Source organism: Gossypium arboreum, chromosome 9 (assembly GCF_025698485.1).
Source record: "Gossypium arboreum isolate Shixiya-1 chromosome 9, ASM2569848v2, whole genome shotgun sequence".
Classification (NCBI taxonomy): domain Eukaryota; kingdom Viridiplantae; phylum Streptophyta; class Magnoliopsida; order Malvales; family Malvaceae; genus Gossypium; species Gossypium arboreum.
The window spans coordinates 16,212,229-16,235,994 of NC_069078.1; positions in this window are offsets into that span (position 1 = coordinate 16,212,229).

Here is a 23,766-nt window from a genome sequence, read left to right on the forward strand (position 1 = left end):
TTACAAGAAGCTTTGGGTACCAAGCTGCATTTTAGCACAGCTTTTCATCCACAAACCGATGGTCAATCCGAGCGGATAATTCAGATACTTGAGGATATGTTGAGATGTTGCATCCTCGAGTTCAGTGGTTCGTGGGAGCGGTATTTACCTTTGATTGAATTCGCTTACAACAATAGTTTTCAATCATGTATTAAGATGGCACCTTACGAGGCCTTGTACGGGCGTAAATGCCGTACACCATTAAGAATAATTCGTGAAAGTCTGAAGGCAGCATCAGATCGTCAGAAGTCGTATGCGGATTTAAAACGAAGAGATATTGAGTATTAGGTGGGAGACAAAGTGTTTCTTAAGGTCTCACCTTGGAAAAAGATACTCAGATTTGGCCGTAAGGGCAAACTGAGTCTGAGGTTCATCGGGCCATATGAGATATCCGAACGAGTTGGTCCAGTTGCGTATCGTTTGATTTTGCCCCCTGAACTTGAAAAGATTCACGACGTCTTTCATGTTTCGATGCTTTGACGTTATAGATCTGATCCATCACACGTGATTAATCCATTAGAAGTTGAAATTCAATCTGACTTGAGTTATGAAGAGGAACCGATTCTGTAACACCCCATACCCGAGACCGTTTCCGGAGTCGAACACGAGATGTTAACGGACTTAATTCATTAATTAAACAGCTCATACAATTCATTTTAAAATTTCCAGACAAGTGGCTAACTGCATCACAGTCGCTTTAAAAATAATATCTCGAGTTACTGAAACTTGAAATCCAATTCGTAAATTTTTCCTGAAACTGGACTCATATATATATCTACTAATTTTTTCTAGAATTTTGGTTGGGCCAATTAGTACAGTTTATTAGTTAAAGTCTCCCTGTTTCAGGGTTCAACTACTCTGACCTCAGTGTATTACGAATCAGATATCTCCTGTACAGAGCTTCAATGACTATGCCGTTTATCTCTAATAAAACTAGACTCAATAAGGAATCTGTAAATATAAATCATGACTTCTAATTATCTTTGTAAAATTTATGGTGAATTTCCAAAGTCAGAACAGAGGATCCAGAAATAGCTCTGGCCCTGTTTCACAAAAATTTAAACATCTCATAAAATATAGCTCATATACTGTTTTGCTTATTCCATATGAAAATAGACTCATCAAACTTCGATTCCATAATGTATTCATTATTTAATTCCATTTCTACTATTTTTAGTGATTTTTCAAACTCATGTCACTGCTGTTGTCTCAATCTATTTTATGGTAAATTTTACCTATTTCATGGTTTCCATGGATTAGCTAGCAATTTGACATACATAATACCAAATATGATCATGATTAGCCATTCCAATGGCTAATCATTACCAAGCATTTCTATTTCCATACCACTCAATAACCATATCATAAGACCATATATACAAAATGATTATAATGCTATACATGCCATACTCAAAATATACAAGCCATTATGCCAAGATGGTATACGGATAGTGTGGCGTGCCTCCGACCGCTTTTCGATTTCGAGCTGGCTTGTCAACACTACAAGGAATGAAAAGGAGGAGTAAGCATAAATGCTTAGTAAGCTCACATGCAAATAGCAAGTAACATAACCATATAAGCAAACATAAAACATCATTTGCATAATCATCACCAAGACATTCATATCACCTTTTCATTTATCATCTTACCATATTGTTGTTATATCGAGTTTTCAACCCGAGGTTAAGTACATACCTGTTCAAAGTATCCATTTCACAACACTTACCAATACGTCCCTTTCATCTTGAGTATTCCTCCATTTGAGTAGAACTTTACCCGTTGAACACATCGGAATATAATTGGATACATGGAAAGTTTGCACATAAGTGCCACATATGTAGCCAAGCTACCATGTAACCCGCCCATAAGTGAACTCGGACTCAACTCAACGAGCTCAGGCGTTCGCATCCATAAGTGAACTCGGACTCAACTCAACGAGTTCGGATGCCTAGTTACATCTCACGAACTCGGACTCAACTCAACGAGTTCGGACGCCGCATCCATAAGTGAACTCGGACTCAACTCAACGAGTTCGGATGCCCAAATATCCCAATGACATGTCACTTGTATCCTAATCTATTCCTAAGGTTCAAACGGGCTTTTCCTCGAACACTTATCCTTGCTGTCTTCCGTAGAATGCCAAATCAATACTCAGAACAATTATATTTAACAAATAATACACTTAATTTGCATTTTATTCAAAAATAACCACAAAGCATATATTTCATGATAAAATCAGCATATCATATATTTAACATCAATAACTTAAAATAACCATTATGCTACATTATTTACACATGAACTTACCTCGTGATGAAAATGGCTATTTTACCATTTAAATCCACAACTTGGTATTTTCCCCATTTTAGCCCAATTTCAGTTTTCCTTGCTCTATCATTTAAAATATAGTCTAATTAGGACTCACATTATTCAAATTGACCCAAAATCAAATTTTGAAAAATTACAATTTTGCCCTAAACTTTTGCATATTTACACTTTTGCCCCAAAGCTCGTAAATTAAAATTCAGCCTATTTTCTTATGTTTTATGACATGCTGATCATTTTTCCTTCTATGGCAACATCAAATTCTCACTCTAACATGTACTTATGACTATTAGGTATTTTTACCGATTAAGCCCTTTTGCTCGTTTTCACTTAAAACCGAGTAGCACAAGTTGTCTAACATAATTTAAAACTTCATATTCTATCATAAAACACTAAAATACACAAATTTCACCTATGGGTATTTTTCCAAATATAAACCCTAGGTTAAATTATTGCTAGCATAAGCTAAATCGAGCTACGGACTCCAAAACGTAAAAATCATTAAAACGAGGCTAGAACGAACTTACAATCGAGCTTGGAAGCTTGAAAACCCTAGCCATGGTTTCTCCTTGCTATATTCGGCCATGGGGTTGAAGATGAGCAAAATTGGCTTTTAATTTTGTATTTTAATTCATTTTACCCTAAATGACCAAAATGCCCTTACTACTAAACTTTCCGAAATTCCATCCATGTCCAATTTTTGTCCATAGACTTAGAAATTGGTAAAATTACTCTTTAAGGACCTCTAATTAATAATCTAATTCAATTTTATGCAAAATACTTCTAGAACACAAGTTTTGCAATTTATTCAATTTAGTCCCAAATTTCAAATTAAGCACTTTATGCATAAAATTTCTTCACGAAATTTTCACAAAATCATGCAATCATATCATAGACCTTAAAATAATCATAAAATAATTATTTCTATATCGGATTTTGTGGTCACGAAACCACTATTCCGACTAGGCCCAAAATCGGGATATTACAACTCTCCCCCTTCGTGATTTTCGTCCCAAAATCTTACCGTAAAAGTGGTCTTCACTTTTAATCTCATATTTGGTGCCAAGAACTTGCACTTAGACTGTACCTCCAATACATCTCTTCAATTTCTCATATGATCTAAAAGCTTACAGCCTCAACTCTCAACTGTTCTTAAATTTTCAACCCTTCTCAATTTCCCATGATATCATGACATAAAACCGGATCTCAACTTGATTTAATGGAGACCGAATTCCAAGAAATCCGACAATTAAAGAGACACGAAATTCCATGAATCGATGAGTAGGAATTCATTCAATACTGAGATGTGATTTATAGATCTCGCCAAACATTTAACAATAGGATACATCCCATTTTCCTCTTTCCGCCATAGAAATAATTCTGATATGGCCTCAAGAATAATCCTTCTCATTTCCATCCCAATATCAACATTGACAAGGATAATTTTGATAGATCCCAATGCTCGGCTTTAACCCCTTTAACAAATCCGATTTTATGTAACATCGGATGCTCTAAACTATCACATTACCTCACTATCTTGAAACACATCACAATTCATACAACAATACATTCTTGAAAGTCGAAGTCATTGCTCAATGTAGACTAGTCTAGTTCGACGCCTTGGCTACCAATATTCTCATCTATCCGAACTCTGTCAACATGTAATAAACTTTTCAGCTTTCACAAGATGGAAACCTTATCATTCAGTAGTGACTTAAACTAATATTCAACTCTTTCTATTAAATATACACTTCTCGTTCAAACTATTTACTCTTTTATCCGTACAAAATGAAATTCTATTATCGACTTGGGAAAATAATCCCGACATAATTGTCACATGAAATCTTTCAAATAAATAATTTACCATACCGACTAAAACTCGCGCTTTTATCACCTATGCCTTTACTTGATGTCAAATCCTTACACGTAAATTAGAAAAAATCCCAATACTAAAATCACCACATTACCAAGATCAAATTAGAAGTATAGTCATATTTGACATGATTATCATGAGTCAAGAACGACTTGAACATGAGTCGAATTGACAAATTATGGAACAAAGATAACAAGAAAACTGAATAAAGAAATCCAAGATAGAGAAACCGAATAAAGAAATCCGAATAAAGAGATCCGGATAAAGAAACCCAAGATACGATACTATGCCGAGAATCGAAAACCAAATTCATAGAGAAAATACGAATACCCGATAATTCTTCAAAGAAAGAAAGTCCAAAAGAAAACATCATTTAATCCCATCAAATCAAATATAACAAGATCAATATATCTTCCCATACATATATATCGATGAAGCACCAAGTAGAAGAAAGCAGAATCATAATATCATATGAATTCTCTCATCAATTCTTATCGATTTAAATGAAATAGAATACCCAATGAAATAGAGCAATATAAATTATAAACCGACCAAAGCTACCAATGCTTTCATCCAACACCAAAATTAGAAGACATTCCCATATAACAAGAATTTCTTCAAGATCAATAGCCATAGAAATATTTCGAGAACGGGTGAACACATAGAACATCTCAAAAGAGATCGCTAAATCTGTCCGTCATAATCGTCACACTCAGATAATTCACATTTGAAATATCATTTCCCCAACTAGTTCTGCCGTCACAAATTTTATATTAAACCATTCACTAAAAAGGCCAATTCTGAATAAATTTCGATTTACACTTTTCTCGACCTTGCACTTGAGTAATTCGATTTACCAAGGAGAATTCCTTTTCTAACTAGGACGAGGCATAACTCCAATAATTTTTACGTCAATCCGATACTTTCGCTCGACTTTACTTATCGGCTCATTTTCAATCTCGGATCATACTTATAATTATTCTATCACTGAACTCTTTGGGTTCTCAACCGAAACTTATTCAATACAAATCTCATGAAATTCCATTATAAGTACCACTTTGGTAAGGGGAGGGTTGTAGGACCTCGACTCGACTTTCTTATACATACACATATGACACAACTTCCATCATCATAGTAACATCATCAAAATCATGTCATTCATTCATGTTGGCTTACACCAATTTTCCTATTGTCCCATTTAGACAATATACTTATGCATACATTCTATGTTTTCTAGACAACTTTACTTATCCATTCAATTAATTAAATTAATTCATGCTCATGACATTATATAAGGCCAAACAAACATAGATATTTGCATCACAATCACAACTTTCATTTCGTGCATCATCATGTACATATCATTACAATCATATAATTCAGTCCAACAATTTAACATAGATAAGTTCATTTCATTATAATCCTTTACCTCATAAAAATTATATACCATTAACATTCATCAACATTCGACATCCAATCAAGACAAGGACATTTTCATCCGTATTATGATATTATGACCTTTATTCATACCTCTACTACTTTCTATTTATTCCGTTCATCTTATCAAGTAAGCCACATACACTACATCGTATGAGCATTAAGCAAATATGGATATTTATCACAACATGAACTTTCATCTCACATATTATCACATATGTATCATAAACTTTTATTCATACTTTTCTGAACCGAGACTTATCATAATCATAACTTTACTCAAATACCTTCACATAACCGTGAACATGGTCGGCAGATTTCGGTTGTAGAGTACCTGTCTAAATAAGACGGTACTCATACGCGTCGGAAGATATCACACTATCACGGATCGTTGGCATGTATAGCTAAACTTTTACACATGCTAGGTTAGTCCGAGAACTGACTAAACCTGCTCTGATACCACTAAATGTAACACCCCATACCCGAGACCGTTTCGAGTCGAACACGAGATGTTAACGGACTTAATTCATTAATTAAACAGCTTTCATACAATTCATTTTAAAATTTCCGACAAAGCTGGCTAACTGCATCACAATCGCTTTAAAAATAATATCTCGAGTTACTTAAACTTGAAATCCAATTCGTAAATTTTTCCTGAAACTAGACTCATATATATATCTACTAATTTTTTCTAGAATTTTGGTTGGGCCAATTAGTACAGTTTATTAGTTAAAGTCTCCCTGTTTCAGGGTTCAACTACTCTGACCTCAGTGTATTACGAATCAGATATCTCCTGTACAGAGCTTCAATGACTATGCCGTTTATCTCTAATAAAACTAGACTCAATAAGGAATCTGTAAATATAAATCATGACTTCTAATTATCTTTGTAAAATTTATGGTGAATTTCCAAAGTCAAAACAGAGGATCCAGAAATCGCTCTGGCCCTATTTCACAAAAATTTAAACATCTCATAAAATATAGCTCATATACTTTTTGCTTATTCCATATGAAAATAGACTCATCAAACTTCGATTCCATAATGTATTCATTATTTAATTCCATTTCTACTATGTTTAGTGATTTTTCAAACTCATGTCACTGCTGTTGTCTGAATCTATTTTATGGTAAATTTTACCTATTTCATGGTTTCCATGGATTAGCTAGCAATTTGACATACATAATACCAAATATGATCATGATTAGCCATTCCAATGGCTAATCATTACCAAGCATTTCTATTTCCATACCACTCAATAACCATATCATAAGACCATATATACAAAATGATTATAATGCTATACATACCATACTCAAAATATACAAGCCATTATGCCAAGATGGTATACTGGATAGTGTGAGCGTGCCTCCGACCGCTTTCGATTTCGAGCTGGCTTGTCAACACTACAAGGAATGAAAAGGAGGAGTAAGCATAAATGCTTAGTAAGCTCACATGCAAATAGCAAGTAACATAACCATATAAGCAAACATAAAACATCATTTGCATAATCATCACCAAGACATTCATATCACCTTTTCATTTATCATCTTACCATATTGTTGTTATATCGAGTTTTCAACCCGAGGTTAAGTACATACCTGTTCAAAGTATCCATTTCACAACACTTACCAATAAGTCCCTTTCATCTTGAGTATTCCTCCATTTGAGTAGAACTTTACCCGCTGAACACATCGAATATAATTCGATACATGGAAAGTTTGCACATAAGTGCCACATATGTAGCCAAGCTACCATGTAACCCGCCCATAAGTGAACTCCTGACTCAACTCAACGAGCTCGGCGTTCAGATCCATAAGTGAACTCGGACTCAACTCAACGAGTTCGGATGCCTAGTTACATCTCACGAACTCGGACTCAACTCAACGAGTTCGGACGTCAGATCCATAAGTGAACTCGGACTCAACTCAACGAGTTCGGATGCCCAAATATCCCAAAGACATGTCACTTGTATCCTAATCTATTCCTAAGGTTCAAACGGGCTTTTTCCTCGAACACTTATCCTTGCCGCCTTCCGTAGAATGCCAAATCAATACTCTCAGTAACAATTATATTTAACAAATAATACACTTAATTTGCATTTTATTCAAAATAACCACAAAGCATATATTTCATGATAAAAATCAGCATATCATATATTTAACATCAATAACTTAAAATAACCATTATGCTACATTATTTACACATGAACTTACCTCGTATGCTAAAATGGCTATTTTACCATTTCGCCCACAACTTGGTATTTTCCCCATTTTAGCCCGAATTTCAGTTTTCCTTGCTCTATCATTTAAAATATAGTCTAATTAGGACTCACATTATTCAAATTGACCCAAAATCAAATTTTTGAAAAATTACAATTTTGCCCCTAAACTTTTGCATATTTACACTTTTGCCCCAAAGCTCGTAAATTAAAATTCAGCCTATTTTCTTATGTTTTATGACATGCTGATCATTTTTCCTTCTATGGCAACATCAAATTCTCACTCTAACATGTACTTATGACTATTAGGTATTTTTACCGATTAAGCCCTTTTGCTCGTTTTCACTTAAAACCGAGTAGCACAAGTTGTCTAACATAATTTAAAACTTCATATTCTATCATAAAACACTAAAATACACAAATTTCACCTATGGGTATTTTTCCAAATATAAACCCTAGGTTAAATTATTGCTAGCATAAGCTAAATCGAGCTACGGACTCCAAAAACGTAAAAATCATTAAAAACGAGGCTAGAACGAACTTAAAATCGAGCTTGGAAGCTTGAAAACCCTAGCCATGGTTTCTCCTTGCTATATTCGGCCATGGGGTTGAAGATGAGCAAAATTGGCTTTTAATTTTGTATTTTAATTCATTTTACCCTAAATGACCAAAATGCCCTTACTACTAAACTTTCCGAAATTCCATCCATGTCCAATTTTGTCCATAGACTTAGAAATTGGTAAAATTACTCTTTAAGGACCTCTAATTAATAATATAATTCAATTTTATGCAAAATACTTCTAGAACACAAGTTTTGCAATTTATTCAATTTAGTCCCAAATTTCAAATTAAGCACTTTATGCATAAAATTTCTTCATGAAATTTTCACAAAATCATGCAATCATATCATAGACCTTAAAATAATCATAAAATAATTATTTCTATATCGGATTTTGTGGTCACGAAACCACTATTCCGACTAGGCCCAAAATCAGGATATTACAGATTCGTATCCTAGCTCGTGAAGTGAAAGAGTTGCGAAACAAAAGGGTTCCGTTGGTAAAAGTGTTATGGCTCAAACACGGAATCGAAGAAGCTACTTGGTAAACCTAGAACTCTATGAAAGAACGATACCCAAACCTGTTTACCAGTAAGATTTTCGGGGACGAAAATTTCTTAAGTGGGGAGAGTTGACAACCCTAAAGTGACCCTAGTCGGAAGCGGTCTCGGGACCGCTAAACCGAAGTCACCAAATTATTTGAATGTGATATTTATTGTCTAAAATATGTGAATATGAATGTGCGAAAATTTTTAAGCTTCGATTTAGTTAATTGTAGGTGAATGGAGTACATAGGACTTGTGTGACACTTTTGAAATGTGATAGGCTAATCTATAAGGATCTAATAGTGCATGTAATCAAAAGGGAGGACTTGCATGTCAATTTTTCCCCCTTAATTACTAGTGGCCGGCCATGACAAAGGGTGATGGGCAAAACATGTCATAAAACATGTTGTGATAATGGCTTGTGTTAGAAAAAAAATAAAATAAGGGGCATGGTAATAAAATAATGAAAGGGAATATGTTGAAAAGAAAGAAAAAAAAAGTGTGTGGTTGTTCCCCCCCCATTTTGCCGAAACTAGAAAAAAAAAAGAAGGCTTCATCCTTTGGTTCATCCTTGGCCGAAAATTTTAAGGAGGAAGGAAGAAGAAGGGTTGAAGAGGTTCGGCCATGCATGTAACTGGGCTAAGGTATGTTTGATGATGTTCCATGGGATGCATGCATGTTTTAGTCGGTAGCTTGAGTTCTACCTAGCCCATGGTCTAAATCTTGCTATGTGATGGAAATGACACTCGGCCATGGATACATCATTCTTGCTTGGTGTTGATGTCATTTACATGCTAAAAATGAAGCTTTGTAATGATGCATGTGATGGTGGATTGATGACTCTTGAATCTTCTTTTCAGCATTTTTGAGTGAGACATTAAGTTCTTTGTTTAACCATGACCAAAATCGAAATGGTATGGTGTTGTGATGCATTCAGCCATGGTAGAAAGTAGAGGAGAAATATGGTTGTTATTCACGTTATTTGAATGAGAAATGGTAGTAAGGTGAAGAGCAAATGTTAGTGTTTGATTTACTAGTGTGTATGTGTGTATTAGCCGGGTTTTGAATTTGAAACAAAATGGTATGTAGTCAATACAAGCAACCATATTTGTAGGAAGTATTAAGCATATAATCGGCCTCAACCTAGACATGTATATTGGCCACATGAAATAGATTTGTGTTGTATGTGTTCGGTTAGAGGCAAGCATATTGATGCTTTTATCTTGGCTTAGATAATCGGCTAAAAGAGAGTGTGGGCTAAAATGTTGAGTTTGATTCATGATTCCATATATATGTGACTCTAATGCCTAATGTATATATGGGCTAAGTACCTTGAGGTTCTCTTTGATGTTCAAATGAATTGTGTTAAATTGCTTAATGTGATTAAAATGCATGACCATTGTGTATTTGAGCTAAAGGGTGGCCATATGACCTATTAAACTCCTTGTCATATTCGGCCATAAGCTAGCATAATGAGACTTTAATAAGTTAAATTTGTTTGAATTAGCTCAAGAGCTTAGAGGACCACAGTTGGATAAGGGAAAAGAAAAAGTTATCGAATAGTCATTAAATCGTTCTACCACATCCGAGGTAAGTTTTGAGTAATGGAACTTAGATTATGATTTGATTAGATCATGTTTTAAGCAAATCAAAATCATGCTCTTTGTATGTGGCTATTGAGCCGAAATTGCAAGTGTGATAAGTGTCTTGTGTTTGAGCTTTGGTAATGAAAATGAAATACGGATGTGTCATGATTTATTGATATATGTGCTTGGTTATTCGAATGATATCCGGGCTAAGTCCCGAAGGCTTTGTGCTAAGCGACTATATCCGGACTAAGATCCAAAGGCATTTGTGAGAGTTAGTAATTCTGAGCTAAGCCCGAAGGCATTTGTGCGAGTTACTAATTCCGGGCTAAGCCCGAAGGCATTGGTGCGAGTTACTAAATCCGGGTTAAGTCCCAAAGGCATTTGTGCGAGTTACTATAACCGGGCTATGTCCCGAAGGCATTTGAACGAGTACCTATATCCGGTTAAATTCCGAAGGTACGTGATTCGGGAATGAGCGATCTTGCTATAAAAATTTCAGTTAATACGCTTGTAAAATCCCAACAATGAGGTATGTTTCAGATGTGCATTGGAATAGTTGATTCCTTCGAATAATATTCGCCAATGAGTAATGAGCTTCCGTATTTGGCTAAGATGATCCCTTATGTATGAATATAGGGGTTGGAATGTGAAGAATGATTTGAGAATATGTATATATGGAATTATCCGCTTAGTTATATGAATGCTATACTTTAGTTGTGCTTAAATTCTTTGCTCAAAACTTACTAAGCATTTAATGCTTACTCCGCTTATTTAATTCTCTATTTTATAGATTTTGGTTCGTCACCATCGAACTCGGATTTTGAAGTCAAGTCGCCTTTTGGTATACTTTTGGTTGAACTTTGAAATGGCATGTATAGGACTACCCTTTTGTTGTTGGTCATATACCCTTGGTTTTGTGTAAATTTGGATAGCCATGCTAAAATGGCTTAAATATACTTTGATCATAGCATTATAATCATTTTGTATGTTGTCCGTCGAGAGGTATGGAAATGTTGGTAACGGTTAGCCATGGGAATGGTTATTCATGATCACTTTTGGTATATGTATGACAAACTCTAGTTGATCCATGCAGATCATGAAATAGGTAAAGTTTACCTTAAAATAGATGCTGGCAGCAGCAGTGATGTGGATGTGAAAATCACTAAAATAGTAGGAATGGAATTAAATAGTGAATAAATTATTTAATTGAACATTGATGAATCTATTTTCATAGGAAAGTAACGAAATGTTCATATGAACAGTATATTATGAGATGTTAAAGTTTTCGTGAGACAGGGCCAGAATGGTTTCTGGATCCCCTGATCTGACTTTGGAAATTCATTATAAATTAACCAGAGACATTTAGAAGTCATGCCATATATGTATAGATTCCTTTTTGAGTCTAGTTTCTATAGAAATAAACGGTATCAGTATTGAAGCCCTGTACAGGGAGATATCCAAATTGTAATTCCTGAAGGTCAGTGTAGTCGCACCCTGTAACAGGGGATAGTTTAACTAATAAAATGTACTAATTGGATTGACCAAAAATTCTAGAAAAAAATATGTATGTGGACATATGAGTCTAGTTTTAGGGAAAAATTACAAAACTGATTTTTGAGTTTTGGAACTCAAGATATGATTTTTAAGGTGATAGTGACGCAGTTAGCCAACTGCCTGGAAATTTTTAAAATGGACTGTGAAAGTAAATGAATTAAGTCAGCTAGCACCTTGTGTTCGACTCCGGCAACGGTCTCGGGTACGGGGTGTTACAGGCGTGGCGAGTCCATTCGCTATGCCCTTCCATCCAATAATATGTTTCCATGGTGCCATATTATTTTTAATTAAAATAAAATAACAACAAACTCGAATAATTAAATTGATGAAAACAAAGTTAGAACACAAAACCTCAGGTAGTTGCTGAAAAAATTTGTTCTTCAGCAGATGTGGAATATAATCTGAAATAGAACATGAGAACTAGAAAACTATGAAGAAAAGAGAGGAAGAGAACTTATGAAAATCAGAGGTAGGGAATGTGAAAATTTAAAGCTAGATCTTTAGGGAGAGCTAGGGCGATTAGAAGAGGGTGTTTATATCCCCCAATTTGGCTTCAAACTATGGGGCGACAGGATTTGTTCCTAGCCCTTTGGGATGTGTTGAAGTCCTCCGGTCGTCCTTTTTGTCCTTACTAAGCTTCTCCTTGTCCCATTGTGTCCGGAAACATGTTTGCGCTTGTAACACCCCTAAAACCCGTATTCGTCGCTGGAATGGGTTATGAAGAATTACTAATCTGAATTTCAACATTAGTACATACACATTTACATAATTTAATTATCAGTTATACTTATAGCCAAACACCATCAAAGATAGAAATTCAACTTATATTGACATTCAAAAGTTGCCATATTCACCTGGAATATATACAAAAACATCTCAAAATAACATTCACTTAAGTCTATTCTATACATGCCATACTACATCCAAAATATAGCAGTACCAAAAAGACAGATAGTATGACAAGTTGCTGACAATCCCCTCCCCGAGCAAGTAACTGGAATCAACAATCTATAAAACAAAGCAATATAACAAAAGGAGTAAGCTTTCATAAACTTAGTAAGTTTTAAGCAATACAACAAACAAACTCAATTATACATCAATTATCCAATTTCTCAAAAGGTCATTTCCTATATATTTATTACCATTGGCTGAATATACACAAGCATATAATGCACACTTAGCATTCTAATTACACTTAATCTGAATTCATATGGCATAAATAAATCGAACATTTCCACATACTTTCACACCTTGACCGAATATATCATAATCACAGATATAAATATATCATGTATTCACATATGTATCAAATTATACTCTTATGATTCAATTTAAATCATACTCACATATAAATACATAATACGTACCTGGCCAACTTAACGTATTGAATGTATTCATTCGTTGTTCTAACACGAGGTATCTTAGTTTTAGACTTTTATCAAATCACCGGCATTTAGCCTGCTAGGTTTAAAAACCCGAATTCATTCACTGGCATTTCGCCTGCTAGGCTCGAGGTCCGAATAATATCTCATTGGCATTATAGCCTGCTAGGCTCAAAGGCCCGAATAGTACTGTACAATATTCAAATCAACAAGTTTTATACAACACAATCACACCAATTTAGGTACAATCATCATTCGAATATATCATCCTATACTTCATTCACTTTTATCTCATTTCAACACTCACATTTAAATGCATAATAGTTTACACGTAAAATCTTACACATTATCATCTAACACTATCATTTGATCATGAAAACATATCACTTTTTACTTCCAATACAAATTGCCATTCGGCCATGTACATATATGACAAGTAACACTTAATTCTCATAATCTGTCATGTCATTTTCGAATAATATTATATATATAACTACTTAAAACATACCTCAAATATATTTGAACAGTCTCGGATTGGCTACTCAATTACTTTTTCTTTTCCTCTTTCCAACCTTTGTTCTCTATGCTCTTGAGCTAATACAAAAAAAAAATTAATTTATAAGGTCCCATTATGCTAGCTTATGACCGAATATGACAAGAAACTTAATAAATCATATAGCTATTCTTAGCTCAAATATAAAATGGTCATAAACATTTTTAATCACATTAAGCCATTTAATACAATTTATTTAACATTTCCTCATGTACATCTTTATGACCGAATATATATATATTAAGCAAGTAACTTGCCTTAACACATAATACATATAGCCTAAGTACAATGTAACCTTAATGACCAAATATGAACATTACCAAAATTCCTATGACTTAACTTATATCCTTCATAGCCGAGTATTCATTTCATATTTAGCTTACAAACACGAACACAAAACTTATAAGACTGTTATATAATTTGATAAACAATCACACATACAACTTCATATATATATAATGACATGTTCGAATATACTATTATAATATCGGATACATATTGTATTCTTACCATAGCTTTCAAAGCTACACTTAACAATTGCATTTATTCCTATTAATAAACTTAAGCTATCATGGAACATTTTCCTAACTTATTACCTTGCATTTTCAATTTTCATAAATTAATATACATACACATCCAATTATCAAATTATGGACAAGTGCCAATTACAAATTGAAATAAAATCAAAGCATAAATCTTGCTATGATATAATCAAATTAAAACATTTTATTTATTTATTGATCAAATTCGAGTATAACAAAATAACCCTAATTATCAATTCTCTCTTACAACACATTGATTAAATACCACCACCTAATACACCTATACTATTATCCATGCATATCATAACTGAACTAGCCACAAATTCAACCCAAACATATTAACCTTTCTCAAAAACATAATACTTATCTCAAACTTACTTTATAACTATCTAAATCATTTGAAACATCCAACAACAAATTCTTCTTTAATTAAACACATATTCGGCAATGACAATGGTAATTTAGCAAACCTTAATTTAACTTATAATTGTTCATAACACATTTAAAGCATCCACTCCATTCCATCATTTTAAACACAAGCACTACTCAACTATTATCTATGTTCACATTCGGCATTTTCACAATTACACAAGCCGATTTTTTTTTTTTATCATTCAAACTATCTATATGAACATGAAACTAGTCCAAACATCACCCATTCCTAATTATTCCTTAAATCATAAAGGCAACAACCATTTCCTTAAACATCTTCCATAGCCGAATACTCATATTACTACCAAATTCAAAATTTTGACATGGGCAAGTAAGGGGCTTAGTAACTAGCTTAATATACGCAAAAATTTCAAAAACTAACATGGATTTCATACCTTAATTCAAGCTCAAAGTGACCGAATGCTATATCCTATTTTCTTCTTTAAGGTTCGGCTACTAAGGAAGAAGATGAAACAAACATTTTGTTTTTCTTTTGTTTTTCTATTATCTATTCTTTTTTTACTTAATTTTTTTATTTCATAAATTAAACCATTACCATTATAATATTATTATATAATACATATTTTATTTATCATCATTATCTTGGCCGGCCACTACAACTAAAGTGGGAAATTTGACAAGCAAATCCACTTATTTACACCATTAATTATTTGGCCACTACAAAAATAACCTATCATATTTTCACAAATTTTCACATAAGTCCTATTTAATAATTTCACTGACAAATGACAATATTAAAGCATGAAATTTTCACACATGCACCTTCACATATAATAAGCACAGAATATAACATCTAATTATTTTTAGGACTCGGTTTTGTGGTCCCGAAACCACTTTTCAACTGGGGTCAAATTAGGGCTGTCACAACTCTCCCCCCCTTAGAAAATTTTCGTCCCCGAAAATCTTACCAGCGAAAAGGTGAGGATAATGTTCTTTCATTGAGTCCTCTAGCTCCCAAGTTGCTTCCTCAACCCGTGTTTGAGCCACAGTACTTTCACTAATGAATTTTTTTTATTTCGTAGTTCTTTTACTTCACGAGCAAAAATACAAACCGGTTCCTCTTCATAACTCAAATCAGACTGAACTTCAATCTCTGATGGATTAATCACATGACAAGGATCGGATCTATACCAACGGAGCATCGAAACATGAAAAACATTGTGAATCTTTTCAAGTTCTGATGGCAAAAGTAGTCTATAGGCAACCGACCCAATCCGTTCTAAAATTTCGTATGGTCCGATAAATCTCAGGCTCAATTTGCCTTTACGGCCAAATCTGAGTATCTTTTTCCACGGTGAAACTTTAAGAAACACTTTGTCTCCGACCTGATACTCTATATCTTTCCGTTTCAAATCTGCATACGATTTCTGACGGTCTGATGCTGCTTTCATACTTTCACGGATCACTTTTACTTTCTGTTCGGCTTCTTTAATCAAATCAACTCCGTAAATCTTATTCTCACTGAGTTCAGTCCAAAACAAAGGTGTACGACATTTACAACCGTACAAAGCCTCGTAAGGTGCCATCTTGATGTTCAATTGAAAACTATTGTTATATGCGAATTCAACCAAAGGCAAATATCGTTCCCACGAAGTACTAAACTCAAGGATGCAACATCTCAACATATCCTCGAGTATTTGAATAATTCGCTCGGATTGACCATCGGTCTGGGGATGAAAAGTGGTGCTAAAATGCAACTTAGTACCCAATTCTTCTTGCAATTTCTTCCAAAACCACGATGTGAATCTCGGATCTCTATCCGACACAATAGAAGTAGGTACCCCGTGTAACCTTACAATCTGAGAAACATACAGTTCGGCTAACTTATCAAGTGGATAATCCATACGTACGGGAATAAAATGAGCCGTATTTGTCAATCTATCAACAACAACCCAAATCGCATCTTTCTTGCTTGGTGACAATGGCAGCCTAAATACAAAATCCATCATGACTCGATCCCACTTCCATTCGGGTATCATAATCAGCTGAAGTAATCTCAAAGGCACTTGATTTTTCGCTTTCACTTGTTGACATATCAAACACTTCGAAACAAAGTCAGAAATGTCTCGTTTCATACCATGCCACCAGTATTGTTGCTTCAGATTATTGTACATTTTCATACTACCGGGTGAATTGACATTCAGCTATTATGAGCCTCGTTCAAAATCATCGAAATAAGCTCTGAATTTCTCGAAACACATAATCTATTTCTGAACCTTAAACAATCATTGCTATCAATCAAAAACTCTAAATCTTTTTTCGAAACACATAATGCTCGCTTTGCCACTAAATCATCATCAACTTTTTGAGATTCACGGATTTGTTGCATCAATAATGGTTTTTCTTTTAACTCCGCTACTAACACATCAGCAGCGGACACAGACAGGTGCACATTCATTGCTAACAAAACAAACAGCGATTTACGGCTTAATGCATCAGCAACTACGTTAGCCTTTCCCGGATGGTAATCAATGACAAGCTCGTAATCTTTCAGTAATTCTAGCCAACGTCTTTGTCTCAAATTCAAATCTCTCTGAGTCATCAAGTACTTGAGACTTTTGTGATCGGAATACACATGGCACTTTTCCTCGAACAAGTAGTGGCGCCAAATATTTAAAGTGAAAACAATAACAGCTAACTCGAGGTCATGAGTCGGATAATTTTTCTCATGTGGCTTCAATTGTCTCGAAGCGTACGCTACTACTCTACCCTGTTGCATCAATACACAGCCCAAACCATTCAGAGATGCATCACTTAAGATCACAAATTCTTTACCGGATTCTGGCTGAACTAACACTAGGGCTTCAGTCAAAAGAGTTTTCAATTGATCAAAAGTTTTCTGGCACTTTTCTGACCATTCAAATTTGATATCTTTCTGAAGCAACTTTGTCATCGGTGTTGCTATCATCGAGAAACCTTTCACAAACCGTCTGTAGTACTCCGCAAGTTCCAAAAAGCTTCGAACTTCCAAAACATTTCTCAGAGGTTTCCAATCGAGTATAGCTGAAATTTTACTCGGATCAACTCGGATGCCCGATGTGGATACAATATGCCCCAAAAAGCTGACTTCCCTTAACCAGAACTCACATTTATTGAACTTCGCATATAATTGCTTGTCTTGCAAAATTTGTAATACTAACTTCAAGTGCTCGGCATGTTCAGTTTCATCGCGTGAATAGATCAAAATGTCATTTATAAACATGACTACAAACCGATCCAAATATTGTCTAAAAATTTGATTCATTAAATCCATGAAAACAGCAGGGGCATTAGTGAGCCCAAACGGCATCACTAGGAACTCATAATGTCCGTACCTCGTTCTGAAAGCAGTTTTACGCATGTCAGAATCTCTAACTCGCAACTGATAATAACCCGATCTCAGGTCTATCTTCGAAAATACTGAGGCTCCATTCAGTTGATCAAACAAATCATCGATTCATGGCAACGGATATTTATTCTTTATAGTTACCCTATTAAGCTGACGATAATCAATGCAGATTCTCATGGTTCCATCTTTCTTTTTCACAAACAGTACTGGTGCACCCCAGGGAGAAAAACTCAGTCGAGCAAAACCTCTATCTGTCAATTCTTGCAACTGAGATTTCAATTCTTTTAATTCGGCTGGTGCCATATGATTCGAAGCTATCGAAATAGGTGTAGTCCCTGGTACTAGTTCAATACCAAACTCTACCTCCCGAACAGGTGGTAATCTGGTAATTCCTCGGGGAACACATCCAGATATTCACAAACCTCGGGCATAGTCTCGAGTTTCTTTTCTGATTCTTTACTATCCAGTACGTATGCAAGGTATGCTTCACACCCCTTTTTCACATATTTCTGAGCCATCATCGAGGATATCACTGCCGGTGATTCATTCAAATTGGTAGACTCAACTCGAATTATTTCATTATTTGAACACCTCAAATCAATTGTCTTTCGCTTGCAATTCACTACTGCATCATGCACAGTTAACCAATCCATACCGAGAATGACATCAAACTCGTCAAACGGTAATAACATTAAATCTACCGGAAAGCAAGAATCTCGGATCATTAGGGGACATTTCTTACATGCTTTGTCAACTAGTACATAATGGCTCAAAGGATTCGACACCCGAATCACAAACTCAGTAGACTCAACAGGTAGAGTCTTACTGGATGCCAAAGTTTCACACACATACGAATGAGTAGAACAGGGATCAATCAAAGCAATAACATCAGTATCAAAAAGAGTGAAAGTATCGGTAATAACATCTGGCGAGGAAGCATCCTCGCATGTGCGTATAGCATAGGCTCTGGAAGGTGCACGAGCCTTAGAACGTACAGCAGTATCTTTGGCCCCTCTCTAATTTCCACTAGTATTTCCCGCATGTCTAGGTGGTCTACCTCGTGTTGTGGTATTACTAGGTCTTCCACTCAGATCAGTATTTCGTTCAGCTAATTTCGGACAGTCTCTGATAAAGTGGTCAGCTGATCCACACTTGAAACAAGAGCGGTCATGAAATCTATAGCTTACTGAATGCCATTTACCACAATGCTTGCAGTCAGATCTGTCCTGACGATCATTGCCAACACTGGCAACAGAGGTGGCCCGTTTACTTACTGGGGGTCGATCATGATCTCGTCTGGAAAAACCTGAAGTATTCTTAGATCGGCCTGAGTCATCTCTAAATTTCTTCGATGACTGATGAAAGAATTTTCCCGAAGATCTTTTATGGAACTCTGTAGTTCCATCATCAGCTTTTCTTTTCTCTTTACTAAGCTCTTCAGCTTTACAAGCTCGCTCGACAAGTATTATAAACTCTTTGATTTCCAGAATATCCACCGACAGTTTGATGTCTTCATTCAACCCGTCCTCGAAGCGTTTACACATGATAGCCTCAAACGAAACACATTTCCGAGAATATCTACTAAGTCTGACAAACTTTCGCTCGTAATCGGTAACTGACATAGAACCCTGTTTGAGCTCGAGAAATTCCTTCCGTTTCTGATCGATGAATCTTTGACTAATATATTTCTTGCAAAACTCGATTTAAAAGAATTCCCAAGTAATATGTTCTCTCAGCACAACTGAAACCAAGGTATTCCACCAATAGTAGGCAGAATCACGTAACAGAGATATAGCACATTTTAAGCATTCATCGGGTGTGCACAATAATTCATCAAACACACGAATGGTATTATCGAGCCAAAACTCAGCCTGCTCGGCATCATCACTATCAATAGCCTTGAACTCAGTAGCCTCGTGCTATAGAATTCTATCAACCGGGGGCTTGCTCAACCTCAACGGGTCAACTACTGGAGGTACCACAGGTGCAGGGGCTGTATTAGTCGGGGGTGGAGGATGTGAAACAGTCGGATTAGTCCGAATATATTGAGTAAACCAATCGTTTATCATAGCATAGAAGGCTTGTTTAACCTCATCATTTTGATTACTAGCATTCGGTTGAGAGACCAACGACGCTGTCCCTAGCGCGGGAGCAGGCGCTACGCTCTCTACATCATCAGCTATTGCTCGATTGAGATCGAAATTCATTACTATACGAAAAACATGTTTCAATTGTCAGAAATCATCACACTATCATATTAACACTTTATGGCATGTATAGTTAGACTCACACACGCTATGTTAGTCCTAGAATTGACTAAATCGTAGCTCTGATACAAATAAAATGTAACACCCCTATAACCCGTATCCGTCGCAGGAATGGGTTATGAAGAATTACTAATCCGAATTTCAACATTAGTACATACACATTTACATAATTTAATTAGTAGTTATACTTATAGCCAAACACCATCAAAGATAGAAATTCAACTTATATCAACATTCAAAAGTTGCCATATTCACATGGCATATATACAAAAACATCTCAAAATAACATTCACTTAAGTCTATTCTATACATGCCATACAAGATCCAAAATATAACAGTACCAAAAAGACAGATAGTGTGACGAGTTGCTGACAATCCCCTCCCCGAGCAAGTAACTGGAAACAACAATCTATAAAACAGAGAATTATAACAAAAAGGAGTAAGCTTTCATAAGCTTAGTAAGTTTTAAGCAATACAACAGACAAACTCAATTATACATCAATTATCCAATTTCTCAAAAGGTCATTTCCTATATATTTATTACCATTGGCCGAATATAAACAAGCATATAATGCACACTTAGCATTCTAATTACACTTAATCTGAATTCATATGGCATAAATAAATCGAACATTTCCACATACATTCACACCTTGACCGAATATATCATAATCATAGATATAAATATATCATGTATTCACATATGTAACAAATTATACTCTTATGATTCAATTTAAACCATACTTACATATAAATACATAATACATACCTGGCCAACTTAACGTATTGAATGTATTCATTCGTCATTCTAACACGAGGTATCTTAGTTTTAGACTTTTATCAAATCACCGGCATTTAGCCTGCTAGGTTTAAAAACCCAAATTCATTCACCGGTGTTTTGCCTGCTAGGCTCGAGGCCCGAATAATATCTCACTGGCATTATAGCCTACTAGGTTCAAAGGCCCGAATAATGTCTCACCGGCATTATAGCCTACTAGGTTCAAAGGCCCGAATAATATCTCACCGGCATTATAGCCTGCTAGGCTCAAAGGCCTGAAATATTCAAATCAACAAGTTTTATACAACACAATCACACCAATTTAGGTACAATCATCGTTCGAATATATCATCCTATACTTCATTCACTTTTATCTCATTTCATCACTCACATTTAAATACATAATAGTTTACACGTAAAATCTTACACATTTTCATCTAACACTATCATTTGATCATGAAAACATATCACTTTTTACTTCCAATACAAATTGCCATTCGGCCATGTACATATATGACAATTAACACATAATTCTCATAATCTGTCATGTCATTTTCGAATAATATTATATATATAACTACTTAAAACATACCTCGAATATATTTGAACAGTCTCGGATCGGCTACTCAATTACTTTTTCTTTTCCTCTGTCCAACCTTGGTTTTCTATGCTCTTGAGCTAATTCAAACAAAAATTTAATTTATAAGATCCCATTATGCTAGCTTATGACCGAATATGACAAGAAACTTAATAAATCATATAGCTATTCTTAGCTCAAATATAAAATGGTCATACATATTTTTAATCACATTAAGCCATTTAATACAATTTATTTAACATTTCCTCATGTACATCTTTATGACCGAATATATATATTAAACAAGTAATTTGCCTTAACACATAATACATATAGCCTAAGTACAATGTAACCTTAATGACCAAATATGAACATTACCAAAATTCCTATGACTTAACTTATAACCTTCATAGCCGAGTATTCATTTCATATTTAGCTTACAAACACGAATACAAAACTTATAAGATTGTTATATAATTTGATAAACAATCACACATACAACTTCATATATATATAATGACATGTTCGAATATACTATTATAAAATCGGATACATATTGTATTCTTACCATAGCTTTCAAAGCTACAATTAATAATTGCATTTATTCCTATTAATAAACTTAAGCTATCATGGAACATTTTCCTAACTTATTACCTTGCATTTTCGAATTTTCATAAGTTAATATACATACACATCCAATTATCAAATCATGGACAAGTGCCGAATTACAAATTGAAATGAAATCAAAGCATAAATCTTGCTATGATATAATCAAATTAAAACATTTTATTTATTTATTGATCAAATTCGGGTATAACAAAATAACCCTAATTATCAATTCTCTCTTACAACACATTGATTAAATACCACCACCTAATACACCTATACTATTATCCATGCATATCATAACCGAACTAGCCACAAATTCAACCCAAACATATTAACCTTTCTCAAAAACATAATACTTATCTCAAACTTACTTTATAACTATCTAAATCATTTGAAACATCCAACAACAAATTCTTCTTTAATTAAACACATATTCGGCAATGACAATGGTAATTTAGCAAACCTTAATTTGACTTATAATTGTTCATAACACATTTAAAACATCCACTCTATTCCATCATTTTAAACAGAAGCATTACTCAACTATTATCTATGTTCACATTCAGCATTTTCACAATTACACAAGCCGATTTTTTTTTTATCATTCAAACTATCTATATGAACATTAAACTAGTTCAAACATCACCCATTCCTAATTATTCCTTAAATCATAAAGGAAACAACCATTCCCTTAAACATCTTCCATAGCCGAATACTCATATTACTACCAAATTCAAAATTTTGACATGGGCAAGTAAGGGGCTTAGTAACTAGCTTAATATATGCAAAAATTTCAAAAACTAACATGGATTTCATACCTTAATTCAAGCAAAAAGTAACCGAATGCTATATCTCCTTTTCTTCTTTAAGGTTCGGCTATTAAGGAAGAAGATGAAACAAACATTTTGTTTTTCTTTTGTTTTTCTATTATCTATTCTTATTTTACTTAATTTTTTTATTTCATAAATTAAACCATTACCATTATAATATTATTATATAATACATATTTTACTTATTATCATTATCATGGCAAGCCACTACAACTAAAGTGGGAAATTTGACATGCAAATCCACTTATTTACACCATTAATTATTTGGCCACTACAGAAATAACCTATCATATTTTCACAAATTTTCA